The 250-nt window shown below is 38.8% G+C and overlaps 1 protein-coding gene across 1 annotated transcript in view; it reads right to left on the bottom strand.

The window, feature by feature from the left end:
• Positions 1 to 250, bottom strand: part of LOC119594506 — a 17,236-nt gene that overhangs the window by 10,464 nt on the left and 6,522 nt on the right. The window lies entirely within an intron of this gene.

Here is a 250-nt window from a genome sequence, read left to right on the forward strand (position 1 = left end):
TCGTGCCTAAGACCAAATTTAACTAGACTGCTCATTATTTCCTCCCACACATCTGTGCATTTTCTTTGTTGACACAGCCCCATTTCCTTCTTCTGTTTTATTCATTTTAGTGTTAAATATTCCCCTTCTCTCGCTTCCCTCGCTCCGCTTTGCTGATTTCCAAGTGTGAGTCTTAGATATGCATTTCTTTATTGTTCGAAATTGAAATCTGAACTATGTACGTGGTTTGGTTGAGTTTGTTCACTCTGAA

Source organism: Penaeus monodon, chromosome 34 (assembly GCF_015228065.2).
Source record: "Penaeus monodon isolate SGIC_2016 chromosome 34, NSTDA_Pmon_1, whole genome shotgun sequence".
Lineage (NCBI taxonomy): Eukaryota > Metazoa > Arthropoda > Malacostraca > Decapoda > Penaeidae > Penaeus > Penaeus monodon.